This window comes from Otolemur garnettii, unplaced genomic scaffold, assembly GCF_000181295.1.
Source record: "Otolemur garnettii isolate 467f Iridium unplaced genomic scaffold, OtoGar3 scaffold00004, whole genome shotgun sequence".
NCBI lineage: Eukaryota > Metazoa > Chordata > Mammalia > Primates > Galagidae > Otolemur > Otolemur garnettii.
Genome location: NW_003852399.1, coordinates 3,076,038 through 3,083,061, shown reverse-complemented (window position 1 = coordinate 3,083,061; position 7,024 = coordinate 3,076,038). Strand labels below are relative to the sequence as shown.

General features: G+C 45.8%; 1 long non-coding RNA gene across 1 annotated transcript in view; it reads left to right on the top strand.

Annotated features, from left to right (window-relative positions):
* LOC111727745 overlaps positions 1-5,764 on the top strand; it is a 160,723-nt gene extending 154,959 nt beyond the window's left edge. The window contains exon 5 of the long non-coding RNA XR_002775217.1: positions 5,180-5,764. This is a non-coding gene — a long non-coding RNA (uncharacterized LOC111727745). The remainder of the gene's footprint in view (positions 1-5,179) is intronic.
* Positions 5,765-7,024: the final 1,260 nt, after the last annotated feature.

Below are 7,024 nucleotides of genomic sequence, written 5' to 3'. Positions count from 1 at the left end.
CCCTTGCCCTCTGTCCCCCACATCCCCTCAGCCCTGTGTCCCTCACGTCCCCTCAGCCTTCTGTCCCCCACGTCCCCTTGCCCTCTGTCTCCCATGTCCCCTTACCCTCTGTCCCCCATGTCCCCTCACCCTCTGTCCCCCATGTCCCCTCGCCCTCTGTCCCCCATGTCCCCTCGCCCTCTGTCCTTGCATGTCCCCTTACCTTCCATCTCCTCACGTGTGCACACATTTTATACAGATGTGTTCTGAGCGGATGTGAATTTTTATTTTTTGCGGTTTTTCATGCAAACATTCCCATTTATTATTCCTTTCTTTTTCCTTCTTTCTCAGAAGGCTTTAGGCTACTTTTCTCTCCTCCTAGAGTTTGTCCTTATTCCACTCCTTAGGCCTGCCTTGTGAAAGAGGTCTCCTTATAATCAGAAAAACCTCATTGACAAGGTGTGGGATCTCATAAGGAGAAAATAACATGTCAGTGAACTCAGGGTCACTGGGAGTTGTGGTGCTGCCCACCAGAACAGGGCAGCCATGGTGTCTCTTTATCAGCGAGTTGCTAAAAATTAGAATGATAGGTTTTGGAGTTTAATTCTAAGAATTTGTGGGAGCCTGGCATATGCTCCCATTGCTGCTGGCCATGTAAATTAGTCTCTGGAAGCAACACTTCCAATTTGTTGAGAGGTATGAAAATCTCACTTTGACCTTGTACTCTTACTGAGGGAGTTTATTTAGAAGATGCATTCCAGAAAAAGAGAAGGTGGGTGTGTGAAGGGCTTTCTTGTGCCTGGATGCATTTAGGGGTGAAATTAGAAACAAAATCGACCCCAGGAGTATGTGGTCATTCTGCTCCACAGAAGTTTTCCCAGACATCTGACGGGCCATCACGGAAAGGAGGTAGCAGCTTAAGAGAGCGGTGACACTTGTGATGTGACAATTTCAGAAGTCATCACATCCTTCCTGGAATTATGATGATCTGTATAACAAGAAAAGCTCTTCATTGGAAAAATGAAGAAGCTTTTACCTACTTGGAATGGCAGGAGACAGCGGTTTCTTCTCTGTTTCACCCTCTCATCTCTTCTCTTTTTTGTAACGTGCCTCATTCAGTTAAAAGTTCGTTATTGGCGCACAAGAAAAGGAAATATATCCATGAATGTGTAGGAGCCTTGTGGAGTGGTGTCACCAGAGGACAGCCCTACCCGGCATGGCAGGGGGCATTGCTGTTGCCTGCAGAGCTGAGGACAGTGGTGCTCTCAGGTGTTAGGACCCTGGTTTTTATCCTGGGTGGGCCAGGCCTCATTGAAGCCTCACCGTAACTGTGCTAGGGAGGTAATATAATAATCCACATTATATAGAGGAGAAAACTGAGTCCTTAAGGCTCATGGCTGTTGCCATCCACACACAGAATCTCTGCTCACTGTCTCCTTGATGCTCCCAGGACAGGTCTGCAGGCTGGTCTGCATGGCTGCTTTTTATGATACAGAAACTGAAGCTCCATTAGGTTACTTACCAAAGAGCTGCAGTAAGAACCATGGGAACATTCACACGTGGGCTTTCTGACTCCAAATCTGATTGTGTTTTCACTTTCAAATTTTATTGGGAAGGCCCTGATAGTTCCAGGCACATTACCAGTGGTCTCTGCAGCCCGCCCCCTTCTTTTGCTCCCATCCCCCTCACTCCTATCCTTAGCACTGCACTGTGTTTACTCCACGCCCTGCCCTTATTGACTCCTGTCTTGTCCTGATGGGGTTTCTAGTTTTAATTTAGATAAATGGGATTCTGCATAGATCTCAATCTGGTTTTGTGTCTTACTCAACACTATCACTTTTAGGTGAATTCTTGGTGCTGCATGGACTCCTGGTTCATCTGTACTTTGTCCTTTGCCATAGGTCCTGCCCTATGCCTGGATGCCTCTGTGCCCTGCTGGGGGACGCGAGGTGTGATGCACCCCTCACACCTGTGCTATGGGACTGTGGGAGAGTTTCTCTGCTGTGGATCTACCCAGCGTGGATGAGTCATAGCTCACACTCATTTTAATTTCACAAGTCCTGCCAGATTGTTTTCCAGAATGACTGTACCAATCTGCACTTCCACCAACGGCGTGCAGGGGTTTCTGTTTCCCTTTGTCCCCACCAGCACCTGGTATTAGCAGATGCACCAGAAAGGATGCATTTGATAGCTCAACCATGTCAGGGCACTGGCTCAGTGTCTCTGTGATGCTCTTTTTCTTTTTTTTTTTTTTTTTTTTTTGCTGTAGACATCACTTCGTCATAAGAGCATTTTGAGCAGGAAGAAGCATCAGGAGGGAAAGGGGGGCCCTTTACTGCCACTATCTCCTATTAGGGAAAAGAAAATTTCCCCAGAAATCCCCAGGAGACTTCTTGTGTCTCACTGGCTGAACTGGGCAAAGTGTCTTCCCAGCCAGTGCTCAACAGAGATCACAGATTTGCCATTGCTGTTTTTGGCCAGGGCCAATTCTGCCCCACCATGGACTTGTTTTGAGCACATTACTATTTGCTGTGTACCTAAACAGAACTAGGAATTTTTTTTCTTTGAGAAAGAGTCTGTCACTCTGCGTAGAGTTCTATGGCATCATAGCTCATAGCAACCTCAAACTCTTTGGGCTCAAATGATCCTCTTGCCTCAGCCTCCCAAGTAGCTGGGACCATCGGTGCCTGCCACCATGCCTGGCTAGTTTTGTTGTTTTTAGTAGAGATAGGGTCTCACTCTTGCTCAAGCTGGTCTTGAACTCCTGAGCTCACACACCTCCCAGAGTGCTAAGATTATGAGTATGAGCCACCATGCCCAGGTTAGAACTAGGGATATTTTGACAAAGAAGAGAGCAGTGGCTCCCTTCCACACTGGCATTCTGGTTTTGCCAATGTTTTAAATACTACCTCTTCTGTACAAGGGATCTATCCCCAACACTGTTTGATTACCCATTGGCAGAGCATTTCAGAAGCAGTGAGTCAACTCACACATGTTCTTTGTCTTGAAAATTGGATCTGTCCAACTCATGTTGGAAATAACCTTTTTCTTTTTCCGACCAGAAGTCGGCCCCACTCACACTCCAGCTGCCTCCTTAGAGGTTTACAAGTAGAATCCCTGGTAGAGAGGGCAGAGCACCAAAGTTCCTGCTCTGTGCCATGGTTCCAAGGCAACATGCCCACTGAAGACAAGAGGAATGAACCCCTCTCAAGGGTAGGACTGCCACACTCACTGACTTGCTCTTAGCCATGTGGAAGCTACGGCAACCTGTGTGTTTCTGGCTTTAATTTTTAAATGACACCTTATCATTATAATTTATTGAGCACTTACTTCTTACTGGGTGGCCCAGGAAGCCTCCCTGGGCTTCGAAGGATTCTCTTGGTAGCTGTCTGAGAGCAGTTCTTCCGTATGGTCCCAACACAGGCCCCCATGAAACTGTAGAATACTGCTTCTGACGTTTATCAGCTCTGTAGCCCCGATTCATTTGCTTTTATGCCTTAGCTCCTCATGTGTACACCAAAAATAATAAAAGTATGTTACAGGCGGTGCCTGTGGCTCAGTGAGTAGGATGCCGGCCCCATGTACCGAGGGTGGCAGGTTTAAACCAGGCCTCAGCCAAACTGCAATAACAGAAATATAACCAAGCGTTGTAGCAGGTGCCTGTAGTCCCGGCTACTTGGGAGGCTGAGGCAAGAGAATCGCCTAAGCTGTGATGCCACAACACTCTACTGAGGGCAACAAAGTAATAATAACAACAATAATAATAGTATGTTACAAGCATTCAATGAGTTAACAAAAAATGCTTAGAATGACACTCACTGTGTATCATCTGCTGCTGTTGACATTTTAAAAAATGAAGAAACCAGGTCTCTCAGAGGGGTTGATTTACAAAATACCAGGTAGTTCCGAGAAGCAGGGCCAGGACTTGAACCCAGGAGTTTCTGCCCGTAAAGCTGGGCTCTCAGGCATCCAAGGAAGCCTCCTCGGCATACAGGTGTAGTGGCCCAATGGAGCACCACCATCACTCGCCACATCAGGAGATGAAATTTTCAGCTGAAGATGCTTTCTATAAAGAAAGAGTTTCTAACCACCAACCACAAAGACACAGTGTGGTGCTTCCCAGGTCATGTCTGGAAGTGGCTAGGGTCACTGGGATCCTGAGCCTAGAAGATGGGGTTCACGCTCAGTGGGGAAGGTTCAGCGCTTGGTCCCTGATTCCACCACTATGCCTTGCTGAGAGTTGGCCTCCTTGTCTTTAAAGTCAGGCTTTTATTGTATTTCTTCCAAGTAAGGATTTTTAAAGTGCCTTATAAGCTGAGTATAGTTGGTGTTTCTTATTCCAGAATTGGGGTTTCATGAGTATTAAGAGTCATATTCCCCATCTCCATTTTGGTCATCAGAAGGCTCAGGAAATTAGGGTTTCTGCATCTTCTGGAAGAGATGTTTCCTTTCTTAAATGAGCTTAACGCACTAGAGGCGGGCACTGCTGGGATTTTTAGGAGGTCAGTTGACTGTGGGGTCTGTTTGCTTTGGGGGAAATGCAGAGGGTAGCTCTCATCACATGAGACATTCCCTCAGTGCCACTTGAGCTTTTTCAGACAAGGGCCCAGTGTTGGGAAAGAGGGGCCACGTGCTTGGTCTGAATGAAGGATCACAAGCTACGCAGTCTGGCTTTAAGCAAAAAAGAAGGTTTCAAGGCCTAGCTTTCCTTGGGAGGGCTTTTGAACCTGACCCTGAATAACTGGTGCCTCAACTGTCTTCTACTTTTCTTATTTGAATTTAAATGGCTCTCTCCTTCCTTCCCTCTCTACCTTCTTTCCTTTCTTACTTTCTCTTTAACACATGTCACTCAATGTAGAATCGCACACCTGACAGATGGCCCAGGCCAGCAAGACTCAAATTTGAGCCACAGACAAGTCTCCAGGAGCACTGGTTGAATGCAGACTCTAGGTCAATTTTTCCGTGTGAGGCCGAGCTGCTACCCTAGTACAGGGCTTCCAGGTGATACTGATTCTGCAGGTCCTCTCACACCAACCCCTTTTGACTGACAAGGTCGGACCTGGGCCTCCTCCCCTCCCCTGCTCACCCCTCCCGGGAGTACTACCCATTTGGAGCCCCAGACTGATCATACACACGTTAATCCTCCTGACCATCCTGGGAGGTGTGGTACTAACAGTCCTTTTATTTTCTGTCTTTTCAGATGAGAAAACTGTTGCTCAGAGAAGTTACGTAACTTGGCCCCCTGAGAAGTAGCACCAGTGAAAACCCAAGTTCTAAAGACAGTTCGAGGACACAGTAGTCCCCTCTGCGAGCTGATGGATCAATGTGGTCCTCCTGGAATGAAACGTGTCCTTGTGCTGGTAGGAGTGGAGAGCACGTGTCATTTTCCCTTCCCCTCCTGCCTTATCTCTGAGATTTTAATCCAGGCTTCTTCTTTTCAGGGGACTGAGTTGCTCTCGACTCAGGAGATAGTCCCAGCACTAACACTGACACCGAGAAAATGGAATACTTTATCTGAGAGGACAGAAGACACATCAAACTGGAAAAAGGAGCCCTGAAAATTGGCACATTCCCCCCACAGAGGACAGCACATCCCCTTCCTCTCATAACGTGTGATGCATTTACCCGTGATTTGGTCACTGCTGAGCCATCTTCATTTAATGCACATTTGACAGAATAGTTGGTCTGGAAATTTTATTTTCAATTAAACTTACTTGTTGAACTGCCTTGGTTTTGAAAAGATCCCATTAGGATGGCTAATTATATAGCAGTTTCCACAAGGAGATATTTGCACTCAATTTCAGCTCTTAGGTAATTCAAATCTAATGCTTCAGATTTCCCTCCCTGGAGCCGTGTGCGACCATCTTCTCCTCACACTGCAGGCTTCCCTGAATTATTTTTAGAAACCCAACTCAACACAGCCGTTTTTGGCGGAGGCCATTTCTAGCCTAGCAGAGTAAACCATATGTACTGATTAAAGCAGCAAAAGAGTCAGTGCCTTTGAAAAGCAGCGAAGCCCTGTCTCTCTGTCTGTGGTCGGTTAAATATCTGTAAACTTCAAACTATCCTTTGTATTATTATATTTCTTCAGGAACCCCAAGTGGAGTCAAAAGGCCATGGATATTCCTTTAAAATGGCAAAGATTTGTCCACTGGCAAACTATTGTCATAATTCTTTTATTTCAACATGGCTGGCCTTGGCAAGATTTACTGGGGACTCTGTTTGGGATCTCCTGTGAAATATGGGGATCCCTTTCTTTATTTTCCTACTCGGCTCTGTTTTCTTCTTTCACCTAAGTACTTGTAACATACCTCATTGTGCTTATCAAGCAGGTAAATCTCCCCCCCTGCATTAGAACATAACACTTGTGGGAGGGCTAGATTTTTCACCTTGTTTCATGCCTGCCGCATAATAGATGTTCACATAGTTACTGAATAGACAGATGAATTATTAAAATTCTATCTCTATTGTCTCTTTAAAAATCAATCTTTTGGATAGCTCCTGTGGCTCAAAAGAGTAGGGTGCTGACCCCATATGCCAAAGATGGCGATTTCAAACCCAGCCCCGGCCAAAAACTGTAAAATAAATAAATAAGTAAATAAATAAAAAGAAAAATTAATCTTTTATTACACATATATTAAACGAATGTATTTATTTTAGAATAATACAAAATTTTAAAATAAAGACCAAAGGCCAGGCATAGTGGCTCACATCTGTAATCCTAGCACTCTGGGAGGCCAAAGTGGATGGATTGCTTAAGCTCACGAGTTCAAGACCAACCTGAGCCAGAGTGAGACCCCGTTTCTAGAAACTAGCCAGGCATTGTTGAGAATGCCTGTAGTCTCAGCTACTCTAGAGGCTGAGGCATGAGAATCACTTGAGCCCAAGAGTTTGAGGTTGCTGTGGGCTGTGACACCACAGCATGCTACTAAGGGCAACAAAGTGAGACTCTGTCTCATTAAAATAATAAAACTCTGTTTAGGCCACGTTTGTTATTTTGGATCACATCCTTGCAGACCTTCTAGTGCAGTGGTTCTCAACCTGT